A 22,857-nucleotide genomic window follows, 5' to 3' on the forward strand; every position below is an offset into this window, starting at 1 on the left:
AGCTCCCCGAGCTCCCCCTTATTTCGCACCATGTGTGCGTGTGTGCGTTAACTGCGTTTGCGATGTTGAAACTGGACTTGTAGATTTCAGCAGGCTGGCTACTTGAAAAGATCTTGGTTCAAAAAAGATTGAACAATGAGCAACCCTGATATAGTCGAAACTGGCAACTGTTTTTTTTGTTTTTGGTAATCTGATCACAAAGTGACCCTACAGTTTATTAGCGGGTTCTAGGGCATCAAAATTGCATTTCCTTGAAACTGCGTTCACTGATAGTGTGTATGTGTAATTACGTGTATTTCTATATGTTATGCTTACCCAATCTAAAAGCTCACGGCACGTGCCTGCAGTGTACAGATGTTCAAAGGCTTTTTTGTTTCCCATTCTGCATCATCCCCTATTGTCTTGCATAAATATTGCAGCAAATGTTTTGTGTCAGTAGACAGTGACCAGTTAGAATGTCTGTCTTGTGGGACCAGTGTATCAGCAGAAGGATCAGCAGCATCCTTCATAGAGGTTCCCATTGATGGTCAAATAAGGTCATTGTTTGCCAAGCCCCATTTTCAGGAGAAGCTTAACTTCAGATTCAGCAGGAAGAAGAAAGATGCTAATAACATTGAAGATATATACAGTATGATGCAGAAATGTACAAAGAGCTTGCAGATGGAGGTGGTCCACTTAGTGACCCTAAAAACATCTCGCTTACCGTATTTTCCGGACTATAAGTCACGCTTTTTTTCATAGTTTGGCTGGTCCTGCGACTTATAGTCAGGTGCGACTTATATATCAATATATATATAATTTCATACTGACTGACATGAACCAAGGAGTAAACATTACCGTCTACATTGTCAGCGTCTTTGAGCCTCGGAAAAGCGCTATATAAATTCAATGTATTATTATTATTACAGCCGACAGAGGACGCTCTGGGCCGCTCTGGGCTTGTGACAACTATATGCTGCTCCGAAACCCCTGAAGAAGTTATCTAAAACATTAGCTTGTTGAAGCTAAGCAAACGGTAGCTTGGTGAACTTGCTTACTGGTAACTTGCTTGTTGGACTAGCTGGCTTGTAATGTTCATTTAGCCTATTCAGCCTCCCAGGTATGTTCTTTATGCTATTGTGTTGCTGAATAACTGTTAATGTGTTATGTTAACATACCAGACTTCTATTCAGCCTGTTGTTCTGTGTGCTATTGTGTAGTTGAATAAACTTGCCTTTCCAGATTAAATATCTGTTCTTGGTCTTGGATTTTGTGAAATATATTTCTAAATAAATGCGACTTATAGTCCAGTGCGACTAATATGTGTTTTTTCCCTCTTAATGACGCATTTTTTGACTGATGCGACTTATAGTCCGGAAAATACGGTACTTGGAACACAGATGGGGTACCTATTTTCAAATCGTCAACATTTTCAGTGTGGCCTTTTTATTGTGTCATTAACGAATTGAGCTTCACTGAACGCACAAAAAGAGAAAATATGATATTTGCTGGGCTTTGGTATGGGGACTCAAAACCATCCATGGTAACATTTCTTAGCCCACTAATAGGGCTTTCACACCAGCAAAGAACCGTGCCGGTTCGCGTTCGCGAACCAAGTCTGGAACCGGCCTGCGCTTTCAGACCGAAGCTCAATTGGTTCGGAACCTGAAAAGTTGGTTCGCAGCGGGCACCAAAAAATAGTGGTTCTCAAGCGCGAACCAAAACGTAGAACAGTCACGTCGTCAGTGGGTGTGTCATATTCTAGGCTGCAGAGACCAGCAAGGAGGAAGTAGACAAAATGTAATCTAATCTAAATCTAATCATTAGTGATCAAAAACAATATCAAAAGTGTCATTATTCTCTCTATCTTCCTCACATGCTCAGTAAACACACACGCGCGCGGACATGCGCGAACGCGAATTTCGTAAGCCATTTCTATTCCAGTAACAGAGCAGCTGATTAGTAAAATAACGCATGTAGAAAGTGTCTTTTGTTTTGTTTCACAGAAAATTGTGTTTATTTCAGATACTGTAGTGGAAGATATTATCCTCTTTTCCAGTGAAGTAGCTGCCATCTAGTCAGGGCCGCTTTAAGGGGGGGCTAGCTGGGGCGGTGGCACAGGGCCTCGCGCTTTGGAGGGCCTCGCGTGAGGCAGGGTAAAAACTAAAAATAATTTTTTTTTGTTTTTTTTTGTTTTTTGTACCCTGGCTGGCGAGGCCCTCCAAAGCGCCAGGCAAGGGACCATATATACATTTCTAAATGTTCACACATGTGATAATCATAGTCAATCATACATCTAAAATCTAGCATACCTGTAGGACAGGGAGATTCTTAGCAACAGAAAAAAGTAATTTCCCCCTATGACACCTTACGTGAAACGTGAAAAGAATTTTGGGGCGCGCGTTGACACTTGTTGTGCATAGTGACTGCTTAGTGCAACGGACAAAATGCAGAGGGAATGAGACCGAGGAAGAAAATGTTAATCGGGTGCTGAAAAAAGAAATACAAATAAAAGAAAGGAAGGCTTCAGGGCCTCGCTTAGAGGTTCGTTCGAAACATTTCTAAAAACAAGTGAGGCTCCCGTTAGCACCGAAAAAGCTAACGTTACTGCTAGCACTAGCAATGCTAGTAGTAGCACGGCACAGCCCCCCCTGAGAGGCAAAGATGATGTCTCTGAGGTGGAGGAGGACAACAGCTACACCGGCAGCAGTGGGGCTGCCCAGCCCCAGGTGATGATGGTCAGGAGTGGCGAAGTAGAGGATACGGAGGTGGAAGATGGAGCTACTCAGAGCAGCAGCAGGGCTGAGAGTGATGGAACGCAAGACGAGCCTACGGTGTTAGATATGTCATGTATGATGATCCTGGTAAATTGGCCGGTACATATGGACTCTACAGTTACAGAAGTGATCATTAGAAGAGGTCCCCCAAAGATGAAACCTGGATTTAGTTATCCTAAAAATAATGAGAACAGGAACTTTAGTGAAACTTTATTTCTCCGAAAACTACCAAATGGGGAAAAAATAGAAAGAAAGTGGCTTGTATACTCTCAAAAACGGGACATGTCTTTTTGCTTTTGCTGTAAGCTTTTCAACATAAAGGATAGGCCTACATGGTGGTGAGTAACATCTCTATTCATGTCAATAATGGCTTGTGCGTATTTAATGTTGGGTATGATGCAGTGGTGTAGTCTAGTTTTTTCTAGTGGGTATACTGTGATTTTGCCCTCCCAGTCAGAGCGACACCTGTCCCGTAGCGACACCCCATAAGCACCACCACACTCACTTATGCATACAGTATGCATCTACACCGGTGTTTGCTGCCTTGGGGTGGGCATGGACTGTACTTGTACATCAAGCTGCCTCACGCTACGGAAACAGGAGATAGGCTCCTGCCCCCTAAGGGCAGTGGCGTAGCGGACGGGCCCGCAAGCGACGCACCGCGGGGGGGCCCCAGCCACTAGGGGGCCCCCTAACATTGGATCCCTTTTTTTTTTTTTTTTTTTTTTTATAATTTAAAAAAATATAAAACAAAGAAAATAAGTGGCCCTTCATTGTGTCAACCTTAATTTTAATATATAGGCCTATATTTAAAAATATATACATAGTTAGCCGTATCCAATAGCAATATGACTTTGACGTCACACGTAGGCAGCGAGACACAAGGAAAATGAGCAAGCGAAAATACAATACAAAGTACAATAAGCATTCTTTAGGTGGTGGTAGATTCTCTATTCGGACATTATAGCCGCTATATGTGGGACTGTCGGTCCGATATTGTAAAAAAATCAAATCAAATTTTTTATGTTTACGGAAGTACATGTCTCAACTATTATCTCGGCGGTTAGTCGAGTGAAAGAAAAACAACATACAGATGATAATTCACACAATATAATACCACGAAAGCGTACAGCACTAAACAATAACATTCATTTGGGCAGCATCACTAAACAATAACATTTATTTGGGCAGCATCATACTGAAACTCAGGCAGAAGGGCAGGGTCCGGCCAGGTTCACAGTCACAGGCTGTCAGTGCATCATACAGGTACATAATTCAGCATGGTTAGGCTATATATAGCTGTTTCTTTTTCTATTCTACTATTCTATTCTACTTCTGCTGTCTGCGTCTCCCTGGGTATTCCTAGGGACTAGACCAGATTCCAAACAGTAAAGAAATGCCACAATATACCAGGACTTAAGAAACGAGATGTCCAACAAAGGATTTGACTAACCCTGGCCAATTGTACGCAACAAGTAGACTCTGATGCAGCGGAGACAGGGTTGCCAGATGGGCTGGTTTTTGGTGGATTTAGAAGTTTTTAGATTGTTTAGGTTGGAAATTCTCAATCCCATCTGGCAACCCTTAGCGGAGAGTCTACAGCTTGTATGTTTACAGATACCACACTGCTGTGCACACCACACTTTGTTAAAAGAAATAAAGCTTGTACTATTCTACTTATAATACATTCTACTGATGTAGTGTAGTCTACCATTTGGTTTTAGTTATAGGCTATTGCTCTCACTTGTTTGTAACTTTTGCTAAGTCAAGCATTTAGAATGTAGAGTGCATATTGCGAAATTTCGCAACGTCAATAACGCATCGGCCTTTTTTTTTTTTTTACTCCGTTGCGAAAGGGCCCCCGCCGCTACCTTGCGGGGGGGCCCCGGGATTTTGCGCTACGCCACTGCCTAAGGGCCGTTAGGCTCGAGAACCATCGGTTCTCAAGGCTACTTATGTGGTCTTGACTACATGTCCACTTTCTCACCTGGTTCTTGCTCTCTCTCTCTGGTGTGCTGACTCCATCCTGCTCTCTCTCCTTCTCTCCCTCTCTATCCTCCTCTCTCCCTCTTTTGCTGTCAACCAAAAGGCAAACATAACAACCAGAGTATTTATAATTTAATAAGAGGTATAAATTGAATTCATATCAAATCATAACATCATTCTAATTGAATATTGGGTTGCTGTGGGCAATGCAGTCAGATACTGTCTTTACTTACTCTCTCACCTGTAAGAAAATCGTATGTCCAACTACAAAAAACAGACATTTCCAATGAGTGAGGGTTTGTTCCAATGCTTCAATCCACTGTCCATGTACTGTAAATATACCATTATGGTATTACCATAAAGCCCAATTCTAGCAGAATAAGAAAGATAGTATATCTACTTTAAGTAAAATAATAAAGTGCATCCAGTTAGCTCTTTAGCTGGCATGTGTGCAGCAGACTAGCTCATCTCATCACCTCTGAGCTAGCTAGCTTGCTAGTTATTTGACACTATTATTCACACCATGAAACTATAATCAGACACTTTCTAATCACAATAATAACGACTAATTTGAAGTGTGGAGGTCTGACCCGCCCGCGAATTTGCGAAACCTAGGATGGTAAGGGGAGGCAGGGCAATACCGCTACCTGATTGGTTGGCGAAGCACTCCCTCATTGCCCCCTCATCAGTGGTGTAGTCTACGTGATACGCAGGACTACGCCGTATACCCACTAGGAAAGGACAAGGATTTGCGTATACCCACTAAAAAATGCGCGAGGATACGTAACGGCGTTTTGTGACAGAACTTTCACTTTCATTCATAACATTCACCCCGTCTGTGTTACGAAGCACTTACTTCGAACTTTCTGACATGTTTGTTATCGCATAACCAGTCGTTCAGAATGCTAGTCTCAGTATTTCCCCTACAGAGCCTTGGGGTGGGCGGGCCGCGAATTTGCGAAACCTAGGATGGTAGGGGGAGGCAGGGCACGAGTCTCGCCAGCCAATGAGGGGGCAATGAGGGAGTGCTTCGCCAACCAATCAGGTAGCGGTATTGCCCTGCCTCCCATTACCATCCTAGGTTTCGCAAATTCGCGGGCGGGTCAGACCTCCACACACAGCTTCGTGCCGCTGGAGAATGTTTTTTGTTTTTGTTTTGTTTGCGCGTGCGACGCGAGAGAGTTTTTGCAGGGTGAAAGCTCTGTAGAAGAAAGTAAGCAAGTTGAAAAGTTAGCAAATATAATTACTGTGTTCTGACAGAGAAGGTTGGTAACTTCAAATTAGTCGTTATTATTGTGATTAGAAAGTGTCTGATTATAGTTTCATGGTGTGAATAATAGTGTCAAATAACTAGCAAGCTAGCTAGCTCAGAGGTGATGAGATGAGCTAGTCTGCTGCACACATGCCAGCTAAAGAGCTAACTGGATGCACTTTATTATTTTACTTAAAGTAGATATACTATCTTTCTTATTCTGCTAGAATTGGGCTTTATGGTAATACCATAATGGTATATTTACAGTACATGGACAGTGGATTGAAGCATTGGAACAAACCCTCACTCATTGGAAATGTCTGTTTTTTGTAGTTGGACATACGATTTTCTTACAGGTGAGAGAGTAAGTAAAGACAGTATCTGAATGCATTGCCCACAGCAACCCAATATTCAATTAGAATGATGTTATGATTTGATATGAATTCAATTTATACCTCTTATTAAATTATAAATACTCTGGTTGTTATGTTTGCCTTTTGGTTGACAGCAAAAGAGGGAGAGAGGAGGATAGAGAGGGAGAGAAGGAGAGAGAGCAGGATGGAGTCAGCACACCAGAGAGAGAGAGCAAGAACCAGGTGAGAAAGTGGACATGTAGTCAAGACCACATAAGTAGCCTTGAGAACCGATGGTTCTCGAGCCTAACGGCCCTTAGGGGGCAGGAGCCTATCTCCTGTTTCCGTAGCGTGAGGCAGCTTGATGTACAAGTACAGTCCATGCCCACCCCAAGGCAGCAAACACCGGTGTAGATGCATACTGTATGCATAAGTGAGTGTGGTGGTGCTTATGGGGTGTCGCTACGGGACAGGTGTCGCTCTGACTGGGAGGGCAAAATCACAGTATACCCACTAGAAAAAACTAGACTACACCACTGCCCCTCATTGGCTGGCGAGACTCGTGCCCTGCCTCCCCCTACCATCCTAGGTTTCGCAAATTCGCGGCCCGCCCACCCCAAGGCTCTGTAGGGGAAATACTGAGACTATTGATTGATTGATTGAAAACTTTATTAGAATGTTTGCAGAAGTAGGTACATGAAAGTACATATTACATACAAGGTCAAACTAAGAGGATAAAAACCCAAGAAAGCCACTGGCTTATTTCAATTGGGGTCCTTGATTTTCAATTCATCGTTACATGTAAGACAGACATAAGAAAAGAACTAGTACTATCTACATGATAATACAGACAAATAACTATTACTATCTACAAGATAAACGTACATCCATCATGGGAAGAACAATACAACAAAACATAAGGTATGTACAGCGGGTAGGACAGGTGGGGACATACACCACAGGTGGGGGCGGGGGACAAAACACAAAGTATGTACAGTGGGTAGTTCAGGTCTTTTAATCTGATTTTTGTTTTAGAGGGTCCAGTTACGGATTGCAGCCTCCTGTAAATGTTTTTTGAGAGTGGTTTTGAAGGTGGGCAGTGTTTTGCACTCCTTTAAGATTATAGGAAGGGCGTTCCACATCTTTACTGCATAGTTTGCAAACGAGTTTAAACCCTTGTTTGTGGTGCAACGCGGTTGAACGTGGTTCGTGGAGCTTCCTCTGGTGTTGTAAGTGTGGACGTTGTTCACTTTTTGGAAGTATGTTGACAGGTACTTGGGTGTCTTTGTGGTGTAGCGTATCTTGAAGACTAGGCCCAGTGCAAGCTGCTGCACTCTGTCAACTACTTGTAGCCAATCAAGGCTCAAAAAATGAGCAGCGGTTAGATGTGTCCTAGGGTTGAGGCCTAGCAGAAGCCTAACCAGTTTATTTTGGGCTGTCTGGAGTCTTGTTTTATGGGCCTTTGTGGTTCTATAGTACCATGATGTTACGGCATAGTCGAAGTGACATTGAATGAGAGCTCCTGATAGGGTCCTCAGTGTGTTTTTACTGACAAGTGAGGATATCCTGTACAAGAATCTAGTTTTATGGTTCACTTTTTTGATTACTTTTGCTGCCATTTTATCTCCAGAAAGATTTGCCTCTAAGATGGAGCCCAGGTATGTAATATCCTCTTTTCTTGTGATATTAATGTTACCCACTTTTATTTTAAAGTTTTTAGCCTTTCTGAGTTTAGATGGGGATCCGTATAGGATGGTTTCAGTTTTACCTAGGTGTATTGATAGTTTATTGTCAGCTAGCCAGATGCAGATTCTACTCAGTTCAGTGCTTAGCGCTTTTTCCACCTGCAATATGTCCCTGTCAGAGACCAGCAGAGCCGAGTCATCCGCGAACAGGAACAAATTGCAATTACATGCTGATGACATGTCATTCACATATATTAGGAACAGTAAAGGTCCCAATATGCTTCCTTGTGGAACGCCGCAGGTCACTGGGAGGGGGGGGGACAGTGTTCCGTTCACACTAACCACCTGTTCCCTCCCCTCTAAGTAGGATTGCATCCAGCTCACCGATGTTCTATCGAACCCAATTGCTTTCAGTTTATCTAACAATATGTGGTGATCTACTGTGTCGAAGGCCTTCTGGAGGTCCAGCATGACCATGCCGCAGTACTTGCCCGAGTCCACCTCATGGTTGATGTGGTCGTTCAAATAGAGAAGGCATGTGTCAGTGGAATGGGATGTTCTGAATCCTGATTGAAATTCATACATCAGCTTTTTTTCGGTAAGGTACCTATCGACCTGTTCATAAACTATTTTTTCCACTAGCATTCTGAACGACTGGTTATGCGATAACAAACATGTCAGAAAGTTCGAAGTAAGTGCTTCGTAACACAGATGGGGTGAATGTTATGAATGAAAGTGAAAGTTCTGTCACAAAACGCCGTTACGTATCCTCGCGCATTTTTTAGTGGGTATACGCAAATCCTTGTCCTTTCCTAGTGGGTATACGGCGTAGTCCTGCGTATCACGTAGACTACACCACTGGTATGATGACTGCTTTATCCTAAATCCTAATCCTTTACGAGTATAAAAGGTTTGAAATGAAACAAACATGGTTGTAAACTATCTAAATAAGTAGATATGCTATTGTCTATCAGCACAGCATGTGAGCGCATTTCTTGCAATATATCGGTGCGTGCGTGTCGCGCGGTTATAACAGTATGAATGAATGAATGGAATGAATGAATGAATGAATGAATGGTCTTTATTGTCATTGCTACAGTACAGGTCAGGCGCGGATCTATGGGTGGGCCTGGGCCCACCCAGATTGACAGCTGGCCCACCCAGTCAGATTCATAAAAATACATATTTTTTAATAATAAAATATTTTTAAAGTTTAATTTTCACTAACTAACTGTAATGTGAATAGTTTTGTCTTGCGACCGTCATTGCCACCGGCTTGTGAAGAACTGGTAGGACTACACCGTCGGATCTGTCAGCCATGGAGGAACCAGCCACTCAACCAAAGCTGGTAACATTCCCTACTACCACTGTAATAGATGGGAAATCGCGCTCCTTCAGTAGAAATTGGTACGAGAAGTTCAAGTGGATGGAATATAGTAAAGAAAGAGACGCAATTTTTTGTAAAGTGTGTCGACATTTCCCAGAGGCGCACACGGAGTTCACTTTTATAAGAGATGGATACAAAAATTGGAAACGTCTCCGGCAGGCCTGTGACAAACACGAGTCTAGCAAGCCGCATGCTGTTGCCCTCACCAAGTTGGATGGGCAAAGCCATGGACCCCAAAGCCGTGGGACAGTGTTAAATCAAATGCACGGTGATGCCGTTTCATTCATAGAGCGAAACCGGCAACACGTTCAAGTTGTGTTAGACATTGCTATGTTGTGTGCCAAGTTGGAAATTCCACTTAGAGGTCACAGAGAAACGGAAGAGGCGCTCAATAAAGGTAATTTCTTGGAGCTATTCAAGTTCATGTCAAAATATGATCCAGAAATTGAAAATAGACTGAAGGAACTGCCTCGAAATGCCACGCTCCTAAGCCATCACATTCAGGATGAGCTGCTTGAGGCTGCAGCCTCACTGCTAATTCGAAAGATAAAGTCTGAACTGCATGAGCAATCCACATATTATGCCATACTTGCGGATGAGTATAAAGATCTATCCAAGCGCGAGCTAGTTGCTGTCTGTATTCGATTCATTCATGGAGGGGTAATTAAAGAACGAGCAGTAGGCTTTGTGGAAACTGCGGAATTGTCTGCTCAAGGAATATCACAGAGGATCCTGTGTGTATTCGTTCATTTATTTGTTCATACATTCATTTATGTACCTATAATATATATTTATTGTTAATTCTGTCAGACTTGGTCCTCCATAGTTGATGGTTATTGGTTAATTCATTGAATTGCGTGCGCTTGAATGCCTTGCGTGTGTATTATAATAACTTGTTTGGCTGTCCGTTGCATTGGGTAGACAGGTACTTTATTTATTTTCCGTTCGTTTCATGGTCTGCATAGTGATCTCCTCCAGTCCCTGCGAATATTTTGCGTGTGTGCATGCGTGTTGGTCGTACCCAAATGTTTCGAGCACCCACGGGCAGAAACATAAATCGGCGCCTATGATCGCGAGCCCGGTTGTGTTCCATCCATCTGGCTGCTCATACATAGGTCTAAAACGTGCGGTGATGAGTTTCACTCAGGCCCACCCAGATTTTTCCAGGCCTACCCATCAGCCACTTTCTGTATCCGCCACTGGTACAGGTACCAAACAACGACATTTAGGAGGGGTGGCTCCCCTGGTGTTAGGAAAGAAAAAAAAAAAAGGGGAAAAAAAACTTTTATTTTTTATTTTTTAGCCTACATCATTATAAAAGGCCTCGCAAATCTGACTTCGCACAGGGCCTCGCATATCTCCCAAGCGGCCCTGCATCTAGTTGTGAAATGTTTGTTTATCCCACCCCTTCATCACCCAGCGTTGATGACGCGGATGGTTCAGGTTACACTGGTATGAACGCGGGCTCGTTCGCCAGACAGCACCAAGGTTCGGAGGTTTCCGAACGCGAACCGGCACGGTTCTTTGCCGGTGTGACACACTGAGTTCACTTGAGGAGTTCTTGTGCAACCGCTGAGGCGGCGTCTGAACCTTTTGTGGGCAAAGTGCTTACAATTGCCGGAACATGTGACTTGCCTGCCAAAGCCTCAGTACTTAACACAGTGCAATACAACGGGAAATTTGGATGTCAGAAATGTGAGCAGCCTGGAAAGACTGTGAAGACAGGGGACAGGGGACATGTTCATGCATTTCCATTCCAAGGAATGGATCCAAAAGGGCCACCACGCACAAATGAAAAGTTTGCTGATGATGCTAAAATCGCAAATGAGACCAAAGCCACTGTAAGTGATGTGAAGGGTCCCTGTTGCCTTAGCAAACTGAAAAGTTATGATGTAATCCGCGGCACTGGTGTAGACTACATGCACTCTGCTCTTCTTGGAGTGATGCGCCTTTTGATGGTGCTGTGGTTTTCCACAGAGTTTTCTAGGCAGCCCTTCAGCATGTCAAAAGAAACTAAAGAAATTGACAAGCGGTTTCGAGATATCTCTCCTCCATCCTCAACACGATATCCACGGTCAGTGGCATCGCATCGAATGTTTTTTAAAGCATCAGAATATCGTGATATTTTGATCTTTTTTGGACCCGTTGTTTTCCGTGGTGTTCTTGCAACACTTTACTACAATCACTTCCTCCTTTTAAGCGAAGCCATTTTCATTCTACTGATGGAATCCATATCCGTAGAACAGGTCAGTCATGCTGAGAAACTGCTGTGGAACTTTACTTCTCAATTTGGTTATCTCTATAGTGAGCGGTATCAGACTGCAAATGTACACCTTCGTGTGCACCTAGCAGACAGCGTACGGGCCCTTGGCCCATTATGGACACATTCATGTTTCCTTTTTTTTTTTTTTACTTACATTTTTATTGACTTTTCTGCAAATACAAAAAATCACAACTTCACATCAACAATAACACTCATCGATTCACAGAAGAAGAAAAAAACAATAGGATAAAGGACAAACTAATAATAATAAAATAATAGTATTGTGACATGTGGGCTTCCTCTCATTTACTCAGCATTATCATACATGAGTTCCATATTAGTGGTGTCTCTTTAATGTTATACTTGTTCCTCTTTCTTGTACTCAGTTCATTTTGCCCATTTAGAGTCAAACCCTTTCTCTCTCACCCTCAATATGTGTGTGAATCTCTCCATCTTGTATATTTCCTCTATCACATTCAGCCATTGTTCTTTCGTAGGTGGGTCAGTCTTATACCATGCTCTTGCTTTTCTGCTAGCAACCAGCATAATTTTGGTTATATACATGTCACCGCCCTGTATGTTTTCCTCCGTCAAATTCCCCAAGTATAATACTAAACCCGTCATTGGTACCTCATAACCCAAAATCTTCTTCAATGTCCCCCACACTTCTTCCCAATACTCCTTCAACCTTGGACATTTCCAGAATATGTGCGTGTGGTGTGCCCCTACTTGGCCACACTGTCTCCAACAATCATTATGTTCTGGTGCATACGCGAGACTGCTCTTTGTGGACTTCAGCTCTGCCTTCAACACCATCCTTCCAGACAGGCTAGTGACCAAACTACTAGACCTGGGACTATCACACTCTATATGTGCATGGATCAAGGACTTCCTGTCCGACCGCCCCCAGAGGGTGCGGGTGGGCTCCCACACCTCCACAGCCCTCAGACTCAGCACTGGGTCCCCCCAGGGCTGCGTGCTAAGCCCCATCCTCTACAACCTCTACACCTACGACTTCACCCCAGACGACACCACCGTGGTGGGCTGCATCTCGGGGGGGGACGAGGCGGCGTACAGGGATGAGGTAGAGCAGCTGAGCAAGCTGTGCAAGGTTAACACCCAGGAAATCATCGTGGACTTCAGGAGGAAAAAATCTGAGGTCCAGCCCCTGCTCATCGACGGAGAGAGCGTGGAGAGAGTCTCAACCCTCCGATTCCTGGGGGTGCACATACAGGATGACCTGTCCTGGAAGAACAACACAGCAGCCACCATCAAGAAGGCACAACAGCGGCTCTACTTCCTGAGAGTCCTCAGGAAGGAACACAATAAGCAGGAGATACTGGTGGCCTTCTACCGCGGCGCAGTGGAGAGCATCCTCACCTACGGCATCTGCAACTGGTTCTCCAGCTGCACAACCGCGGAGAGAAATGCGCTACAGAGAGTCGTGAGAACAGCCCAGAAGATCACCGGCGCCCCCCTCCCCTCTCTGGAAGAGCTGTACAACACACGCTGCCTCAGGATGGCCTCCAAGATCTCCAGAGACCCAACCCACCCTGGGTACGAACACCGGCTGCCCTCGAAAAGGCGGTACAGGACCATGGCCGCAAGGACAAACAGACTGAAGCTCAGCTTCTACCCAGGGCCATCCAGGCCCTGAACACAGCAAAGACCTAGGCTCTGGCCCCTGGACAGTCTGGACGGATTGATGGCAGCTGCTGGATTGAAAAAATCAGGTGTAGTGCTGAGGCACAAATGTGTACATTTCAAGCCTGCAAACTGCGACACTTTAAATGAATGTGCAATAACACTATGTGCAATATGACAACCCTAGTCGTCTTATCTGTACAGTATAGTATAGTGGATAGTGTACAGCCTTTATTTATGTAAACCAGCTCCTTTCACTTCTTTTTTTTTTTCTTTTTTTTTTTTCTTTCCTAGCACCAGGGGAGCCACCCCTCCCAAATTTCGTTGTTTGGTACCTGTACTATAGCAATGACAATAAAGACCATTCATTCATTCATTCAAATGTATGTATCTATTAATAATATGTATCTTACTCTCCTTTATACTTATCGTGTCTAGTTTATAATTAAGCACTACATTGAAATCCCCTGCACAGATTAGAATGCCTTCAGCTTCCTCAGTTATGATGTCAAATATAACCTCGAAGAATTTCCTATCACTGTCTGGGGGTTCATATACATTAATTAGCGTGACAATTTGCCCTTCCATCCTCCCCTTAACCACTACGTATCTCCCCTCTTTGTCATAAATCTCCTTCAGTAGATAGATGTATTATCATATCCAAACCGTTTTAATTTGTCATGCTCTTGTGATGACATTCATTTCAGAAAGCATTTTTTGTAAATGAATAGCTTTCCTATCCTATATAACATCGGGACCTCGTTCCTCCGAATCCGACGCCGGGAGGCTGAGTCGGGATTACCAGCATTATTAGCTAGCTACCGCGGCTAACCAGCTAGCCACCTTTACACTTTTTAAATAGGGCGTTTTTTATCGGGATACCTCCCCGAATTACTAACAACCTTATATACTCTTATATCACATATTTCCGTAATACTCCTAGCTCACCATAATCAAATTGTTTTGATTAAGCTTAGCCTCCAGGTTGAGGAGATGAAGGGACGAATCACAACTCTCCACCAGATCAGACAAAGGGAGTCGCTTCTTAATTAATTTTTTGACACATTACATGAAACAATAATTATAGACACAGAAAGCACACAGACCACAACATCAACATCAAAGCCTCCACCTCCACCTGTAAGCCCCATCCTAGGTGAAACTCACTCTGTCCCTACACCACTAGGGACTTGGACCACCGTCAGGAAGAGGAGTCGTACCATCGACTCCTCTGGCACCAACCCCCCTGAGGCCCTCCTGCTGGAACAGCTTCGGGGCGCTGCAGAGCCACCAGTCCACACCGAAGGCGAAGAGAGCCAGGGCCTGCACCACCCCCCCCCCCCTCCCTCTCTCTCTCCCCCTCTCCCACCCTGTGCCCCCTACAGGTCCATCACGCCGCCAGCAGAGGAAACTACAGTTCGTGTCTCCCCCCCCCCCGCTGTGCTTGTAATAGGCTCGTCCATGGTCCGCCATGTTGCAGTCCCGAAGGCCAGAACCCACTGCCTCCCAGGTGCCAAGGTGAGGGACGTCGCCGCGGTCGTCCCGATGCTGGTGGAAGATGACCCCCAGGCCACCTCCGTCATCATCCACGTGGGTGCCAACGACATCGGACGGGAGAGGTCGGAGGAGCTGAAGGACGACTTCCGAGCCCTCATCACCACCGTCAAAGACACAGGTAAACCTGCATCATCTCGGGCCCCTTCCCGAGTCCCAGGTATGGCGACACCAAATACAGTAGAATTCGAATTCTTCACCTTTGGCTACAGGGATACTGCTGTCGTATGCAAATCCCATTTATAGACAATTTCACCACATTCTTTAACCGTACAGATCTGTTTGCGAGAGATAGGTTTCACCCAAACAGGTATGGTGCCCGCCTGTTGTCCCTGTCCATGGACCTCGCTGTCCAGCCCTGGACCTGGCCGGTGCCCAGTCGAACCTGATGTGGGATGAGTCAGATCCATTCCTCTAACACCAAACATGCCATCCAGACTATTGTCTCCCACCGGACTCCCACCACCACAAATAAGGTAATACATGGCGCAAATATGAGAAACGTAGTACCCATTTCATTAAGTATTCCCTCGAGTCAGTCCCAGTGTCAAAATGACATCTCCATGGCAATTTTGAATATCAGGTCCCTATCGAACAAAAAAACATTTATCATAAATTAGCTCATTTGTGATAGAAAACTCGACTGTATGCTACTCACAGAAACCTGGCTAGATACAAATGGAGCAGCAGCCCTTATTGAGGCATCTCCCCCCAACTACAGTTTTTTCCAATCAATCAGAAATAGAAAAAAGGGGGGAGGAACAGCTACCATAGCTTCAAATAATCTAAATTGCAAGAGCATATCCTTTGATATATTCTCCTCCTTTGAATATCATGCCACAGTTATGGCATGCCAACCACCTATTCTAACGGTAACTGTATACAGGCTGCCGAAACCAGCCCCTACCTTCCTACCTGACTTCTCTGAGTTCCTATCCATTATCCATCCCAACTATGATAGGATTATTATCACTGGAGATTTACATTTTCATGTTGATAATGAGGCTGACTTGAGGGCTAGGGATTTTATTGACCTCTTGAAATCTATGGATTTTATCCAACATGTCAATGAACCCACTCACAATCATGGCCATACCCTTGATCTTGTGATTACAAACGGTCTTGAGGTCTCAATATCAGGTATCAGCGACCTGGCCCTCTTTGACCATTTCTGTATTTTCTTTACCATTGTAACACGTAAAGCTGAAAGCAATGCTGAACGTGTTGTTAAAAAACGTTATCTTACCCCTGCAGTGGCTGAGAATTTCAAAGCTTTAATGAACAGTAATCACTCCCACGTTATATGAAAACGACTTAGTAATTACCAAACTAAAAAAGGTTGGAGCCAAGAGGAGAGCACCATGGCGTAACAGTGAAATAAATCTCCTTAAGAGAACATGTAGGAAAGCTGAGCGCACATGGAGAAAGAGCAAATTACAGGTTGATCAGAATATTTTTAAAGAACATCTATCTGCCTTTAACTTGGCAATGCGAAATGCTAGGAAAAATCACTTCTCAAATATAATATCTACAAACAAGAATAACCCCAGGGTCTTGTTCTCGACAATTGATTGCCTTGTAAACCCTGCTCCTAGAACACTAGACGGCGCAGCCTCTGTCACCAAATGCGAGGAATTTGCAGCCCACTTCAGGGATAAGATAACAAATATTAGAATGTGTATTACTCAGGAAAGACTCGATTTGTGTAACACTGTAGATCCGCCACCACAGAACATGACTATGAGCATGTTCACCATGATTAGTACTGAAACATTAGGTAAAATTGTGTCACAGCTTAAACCGTCTACGTGTCCTCTTGACCCTATTCCTACCACCTTTTTTAAGGACATTTTTGAATCTGTGTCTGATGACATACTAGGCATTGTAAATCACTCCCTACTTAAGAGAGTAAAATTCGTATAGGCTTCGGTTCCTGACATGGCAGCACAAGACATAAGGCAATAGGCATAATACAAGATAAAGGTGACAATATTACAGCTAAGACAGGATACACTAGTGATGCAACTAGTAATAATAGATAGTTCAGTAATCTGTGCGCTTAAAGTTTTCGTAGTCCGTATACATAGGGATGGGGTGTAGGCCTACTTGGGGATGATAGTCAATTGTCTACAGTGGGCCTGTTCATGTTCTTCACTGTATGGATATTGCAATCATTGGACTTATCGGGAATGTTACCCTTATGAAGACGTACATTACTGTGAAGTCAATGCGGACGGTGGTCAACCTCGCGCTACGTGCAATACATATTTATGTATATTTGCATGAATATCAATATGATATGTACAGTAAAGATATATGTATATAGTGTGATGTGTACAGGACAAGGACGAATAAGATATGTGCAGTGTGCACGTATCCTTTGTGTGCACTCCTTCATAATACGTGAGAGGCAATATTTCTTATGTCGGTGGAAATGGTATCCATTTCAAAGCGTTTCTCCTCTTTCATCCTTCTGCCAGCGGAGTCGCAGTTGCTCATTTCTCCAGTTTCTATGCGTACGCATGGGTCCCAGTGTGCTTAGAGGTGCGCACAGTTTCACGCCAAGTTCCTTTTTATATAAATCCCAAATTTGCGGGAGGATTTACGTACGCATGTACGTACGCAAGTCACAGAATCAATCAATCAGATTCTAACCTCTCCATCATGGGCAAGACCAAAAAGTTGTATAAGGACGTCAGGGACAAGATTGTAGACCTGCACAAGGCTGGAATGGGCTACAAGACCATCAGCAAGCAGCTTGTTACTGTTGTGCGATTATTTGAAAATGACAGAAAGACAAAATAACCATCAATCGCCCTCGGTCTGGGGCGACAAACATGAAATGCATCTGCGTTTCCTTGTCTTAGTACTTCTCAATGACAATAAGGTTGAATCTAATCTAATCTAAAAGAGAAATTATTTAGTATAATAACAGCGAGGTATCTGTTTTTGCAAAACAACCTCTTAAATGATGTAGTTTAATCAGGAATCATATTGGATCTGTAATTATTATACATATTATACAAATACTTGGATGTTATGACATTATCATAAATAATAAGGTTAACAGTAGGACGAATCACGTTTAAACTGATTCCGTTGTCGATGCAGTCTGGAACATGTTATATATGGTCTGGCGAGAACGTTCGTTGCGTGGAAATTTACTGATTGGGTGAGACGTATTTTTTTTCAGCGTTCTGTCGGCCGTTTGACTGACCATTTATATGCAACGTTTGCAGGAAAAGTGCCATAGAAATTATTATTATTATTAAAGTTATTATTATTATTATAGGCAACTATGGGCGTCAAAAAGGGTGGGACAAGACGATCGTTCACGTGTGCAACAGAGTTGATTGGAAGCAGGCGTGGAACTTGCAAATTCCACTGGCGTGCGCACCGTTTTATAAATCCGAATGTTGGCGACGTAAATGTTCTTGCTTTGCAAAGGTGCGTAGGTACGCAAAGCTTTATAAATGAGGCCCCAGAGCCTGGAGATGAAAACTTGTGAAGTCTTTATGAAGCCTTCATAAACCTTTTATAAAGCCTGCACGGATGCTTCACACAAATATGTACAAGCACAATCATACTACTATTAAATGTGTACTATGTCTTGTGTGTGTGTGTGTATGTTTTGTGATTTAGTGTGGCCTCTTGGAGTTGTAATTAAGGGCACCTCTCAAGTGACCGGCCTGTGTGTGTTTAAGGAGAACAGGCGTCTCTCACCTGGACAGTATTGTTCCTCAGAATAGCTCTGGCACTCCCAGTCCAAACACTCTAGGCTATTTATGCACATTCAGCCGAAGACGTCACCCTTGTCATTCAAAACAACTCTGCACCATGACAACAGAGAGGTCTGTGTGTTGAAGGTAGAGGAGGGACAAGCAAAAAGAGAGAGATGGAGGGAGAGGTTATACTTAATCAATTACCCATTGCACTACTGCTGTTTAGAAATACTAACTTTGCGCATACCATATTTTTGCATACCTCTTTTTGATATAGCCTCTATTTATACATCTGTAGACGCCCATCTGTACATAGCTACCTTAACTGTGCATAGCTTATTACTATCCATATCCTGTATATACCTCTACCGTACTTGCCACACTGAACCTATCACTATCATGTTTTATATCACTATTTGCACTTACTGGTTAAATGCTAAACTGCATTTCATTGTCTGGTACTTGTACTTTACAATGACAATAAAGTTTAATCTAATCTAATCTAAAAAAACACCACAGCAAGGAACCAGATGAAAGCCATAACTAATTAGGAGGCAGCTCTACCTCCAATCTGTGCTAATTTTCTTTTGTTACCAAGGTGCCACACAACAAACATCTAATGATGGGTAAAAGCAAAGAACTGTCTCAAGACCTTCGCAACCAGATTGTTGCAAAACATGAAAATGGAATTGGCTACAGACATATTTCACAACTTCTGAATCTTCCAGTAGCCTAAGCACCATTGGGGGCATTATCCTTAAGTGGAAGCAACATCACTCCACCATCAACCGGCCACGCACAGGAGCTCGTGTTTTCATGTTGTCATTATGGGGTATTGTGTGTGGATTGTGGATTGCGGATTGTGGATTGCCAATTTTAATTTATTTAATCAATTTTAAATTGAGTCTTTAACAAAACAAAATGTGGAAAAAGTGAAGGGGTGTGTTGACTTTCAATTTTTACATGTGCCAGGGCTTGACATTAAGCTTTTTCAGGTTTATATGTACTTAGCTTTTACTTGTCCGAGAGCTCAAGTTACGTGTCCAAATACAAAGATTTAGAAAAAGCAATATATGTTAGTGCAAATAACACATTTTACTACTATTGATTTGATAATGATGTATCCTTTATTTTAAAATGTATTAATTAAACTATATTTTGTAATTATAAAAAAATATTATTAAGGGGTAATCAGTGATCAGCATGAATATTTACAAATATTTACCAAAAAGGCTTTGGGTACTGAAAGAACTACAAGAATCAACTGAAGAACTACAAATCCCTGATGACAGGGAGATGACGTATGACTGCTCTGATGAATCAACCCCTATTTCATTAATTTTCTCTATATAACGACGTCGATCATTGATCGGCAATGACACTATATAATAGTTTGCCTAACTGGCCATCGGATTTGGGCTCTTAATATCTCAAAAGCACTACGGTTTTCTTATTTTATCGGATTAAAGGAGCAAAGACCAGAAATTCCCATTGACCACCAGTCAACTACTCTTCTATCACCCAAAAAGGGGCGTGGACATTACGGGAGGGGAAAGTACCCGGATGCGTTGCTCTGATGAATACCGTATTTTCAGAAACGCTTTTCCATTATACACAACAGACCTGCCTCCCAGAATGCATTTCGCACCGGCCGGCAGCGGGGATTTTAAATCCTCCATTTTAAACCTCCATTGGCTAAAAGCTCTAATTTTGGCTCTACAAGTGTTAACATGTCATTTTATGAAGTTTTAATATGTTTTCAGGCGAGAAAGTAACCATATACAGTATATTCCAAAAATGTGTCCAGTTTATAAAAATAACCCGTTTATATATCTGATCTGACGTTTTTTCCTCACTTCTGTTCGCTAGCTACATTATGTTGCTTAGATACCTTCACTGCGGGGTTCGACAGAAACATTGTAACATAATTGCTAAACAAGTTGTAAAATGATTTGGGGGGCCAATATCTTTAGCTAGCTAAAGTAACTAGCTTACTATATTGTGGTCTTAGCAGTTGGTAAAAGAACATGATTAAAATAAATATATATGAGCAATAACATATCGTGGGCTTGCTACAGCAAGCACAATAACAACCAAATTGTTCTGTCTGAAGCTACAATACTGGGTCCATTCGTGATGCATTTCAAGTGGCATCTTTGTAATCACTTTGTAACCACCGCTCATCCGTGATCAGACTTAGCTGGGTTGCTGCACCTGAGGAGTATCAAATAGAGTACAAAAAAGCAGCATTTGCACACTCAAATCTGTGCAAAACATTATGTTTATTGTGAGCTTTCGGTTTCAAGGCTCTCGGACCATTGTAAACAACAGCTGTATGACGCGTCACTATCAATCAAACAGTCTGCAGCGTCACATCGTAGCATGGATAGTACCTTTCGCTCCGAGTCAGGAAGGGTAGCTAAAATCAGTACGGGTACTATGGCCCGGTATGGTCCAGTTGGCAGTGGAGAAAGCAAAACAAAGTGGGAGCACGGGTTCCGGTACGTGCTGGATGGTAGTGGAGAAGCACCATAAATCTAACCTTCACCCTAATCCTAACCCTCACCCTCACCCTAATCCTAATCCTTACCTAACCTACCTAACCTTATTGCATATTAACAGAGTTGAGTTTGTTGATACTTGTGTGAACAGACCAACTTAAGGGCACTATCCAAATACTGTATGATAGTTTATGGATAATGTAGTGTGAACACTTGTAGACCAACTAAAAGCAACTATCCAAATAAGGTGTTGCTTGTAGTTTGTAGCTTGTGCAGTATATTGTTTAAGTTATGTTTGTGTTACATAACATGGACAATTGAACTGTTAGTATGTCGTTAAAAGAGACAAGGCGGTACAAGGTTAAAGAACCAGGTGCCCCAATGTTCAGTTCCAGTCCTTTCTGAGGTCACACTTCGGTGATGTCACAATGCATGCACATTCCTTTGTGATGTCACAGTGCTCATAGTTATTTTTGTTATTATCCTCTCTGTCTCCACGTTTGCTTCTGTGTTTGGGTACATCAGCGCTGTGTTTGTGTAACTGGATGGCCGGGGTATGTAAACACCAGTGGAGGCTCCTCCATAGAGGTGGAGGAGGCCTGGCCTCCCCAATAATTTGAGAGAAGAGAGAGAGATTTAAAAAAGCAATAATTATATTTATTTTATTTCTTCATTTAACAAAAAACATATTTAAATATTTTTTATATTAATATTATTTCCGTTTTGTTCATAAATCTTTTTTTTTTTTCCATGGCTAAAACCCAATATTGCAACTGTAAAGCACCTACAGGCCAGAATCCCTATCCGTTTGTATTGAGGGAGGCCAGGCCTCCCCCAGGAAAGTGGTTTCTCATAGAAGTCAATGTAATGCAATTTTTTTCATGGCAATATGTGATTGGCCAAATCACTGAAAATGGGTGGGCAAGGGAGGCCTGGCATTGAGTCCAGGGCTGAAAGATTGACATTTTGTTCGTCCAATCACATGAAGCCATTTTGAGAATTCGCCTTTGCAGGACACGTCTAGAACACCCATGGCTATTATCCCTGAAAATAATAACTCATTTGGCCAAATACTTTTGCTTAAAATGACCTCGGAAGTCGGCGAGATTCTGGCGCGATTTATACATCGAATAGGTAGACAACATTTAGGATTTATTGAACAGTTTTATTTTTAATGTAGTCGAATAAAACTACATTTGATAAATAAACTGTTACTTATCTTTTTTATATGCTAAACTTGATTAAATTGATGATTACATGTTGAAGCTGTACTGTAGAAGAAGAAGAATGAAAAATGTAGGCTAAACAAAATGTTTTTTTAACCACATAATTATCAAATTCCTGCCTTTTACACATGTTCACTGGGCATTTATATTACATCCAAATGTCATTTCTCAACTTAATTATCAGGCAGGCTCATAGACTTACAGCAATGTCATTTCTTCAGGCAGGCACATAGGCGAAGCTCTGCACAATGAATTCCATCAATCAGAACTTTCTGATTGTAGCTTACACTCCAAATAGTATGCCTTTGGCCAGCACAAAGACAGATAAGAAGAACAGGGAACATTCCATCGCGAGTGAAGCGAGCAAGCGGAAATAAATTGGCCTCCTCAATTCTGGAAGTCACCAGCCTCCTCTGGTAAACACACAGCCCAGACTGAACGGATACACACAGACGCACACACACACGCAAATGCTGGCACGCCCTTTTTTAGTAACACTGAGAGACTTTATTAGTGATCAAATTTGAT

This window comes from Nansenia antarctica (assembly GCF_963989245.1).
Source record: "Nansenia antarctica genome assembly, chromosome: 5".
Taxonomy (NCBI): domain Eukaryota; kingdom Metazoa; phylum Chordata; class Actinopteri; order Argentiniformes; family Microstomatidae; genus Nansenia; species Nansenia antarctica.